This window comes from Aptenodytes forsteri, unplaced genomic scaffold, assembly GCF_000699145.1.
Source record: "Aptenodytes forsteri isolate BGI_AS27 unplaced genomic scaffold, ASM69914v1 Scaffold146, whole genome shotgun sequence".
Lineage (NCBI taxonomy): Eukaryota > Metazoa > Chordata > Aves > Sphenisciformes > Spheniscidae > Aptenodytes > Aptenodytes forsteri.
The window spans coordinates 3,511,734-3,513,018 of NW_008795128.1; positions in this window are offsets into that span (position 1 = coordinate 3,511,734).

The following is a 1,285-nucleotide window of genomic DNA, read 5'->3' on the forward strand; positions in this document are numbered from 1 at the left end:
GTTTCTGTGATGGCGACTAAGTCATATCTCTCCCGCTGCACAATGGCTTCCAGCTCCTCCTGCTTGCCGCCCATGCTGCGTGCATTGGTGTAGATGCACTTGAGCTGGGCTATCGATTTCGCCCCCGGCATCGGCACGCCACCCCTAGGCTCATCTCTAGCGAGCCTGGTTTTATTCCCTTCCCCCTTCGAACCTAGTTTAAAGCCCTCTCGATGAGCCCTGCCAATTCATGAGCCATGATCCTTTTTCCCCTGTGAGACAGCTGAACTCCATCTGTCACCAGCAGGCCCGGTGCCGTGTAAACCTCCCCATGATCAAAAAAACCAAAATTCTTCCGATGGCACCAGCCCCTGAGCCACGCGTTGATCAGGTGTGTTTTCCTGCTCCTTTCAGTATCCTTCCCTGCCACTGTAGGGATTGAGGAAAACATCATCCTACTGCTTCAGGCTCCACAAGTAGTTCTGACTTATTATCATACTTTCTTACTCTTTAAAGACAGCAAAGATAAACATGTGTCTTATTTTTAAATTGCAGAATACAGTAAGGAGTAAAAGCAGCCTTCTCTACTTTATAGTAAGAGCATCATAACTGAGGTGGCAGAAATGTTTATTGGCACCCTCCCTTCATGCAGTTTTTCTTGAATGTTTCCCAGACTGTGTTTATTAAATTTCTAATTTTTTTGCACTTTTATGTAACAGGTTCTGTATTGGCTTCTGCAATAGTTCTGTCCTGTGAATAATTTTGTGTTACAGCGCAGTATTGCACTTAGGCATCAAGAGTTTTAAAAAGATAGTTTTTTAGAGAAGAGTGGATTTCCCCATTAAACAGAATCACGTAAGCCAATTCATGTGTAACCAGTTCTCCTGAGACCATTTGGTGCTACACTCGCTTCAGTGGGGATCGCAGACTGTGCGTTTTCAAACTGTGCGACTAACCAGGAAAGGGAGGAAAACGTATGTGGGCATCAGCCAGACAGCACTGAGAAACACCTGTATGGGGTGCCTTAGTCTTGGGTACAAACGTACTTACTGTTGGATGGTGAGCACAGAACTTCTTTTCTTATAGGTGTTTTCCCTTACAGTTAGTAGAATCATAGAATAGTTTGGGTTGGAAGGGACCTTTAAAGGTCATCTAGTCCAACCCCCCTGCCATGGGCAGGGACATCTTCAACTAGATCAGGTTGCTCAGAGCCCCGTCCAACCTGACCTGGAATATTTCCAGGGATGGGGCATCCACCACCTCTCTGGGCAACCTGTGCCAGTGTTTCACCACCCTCAGCGTAAAA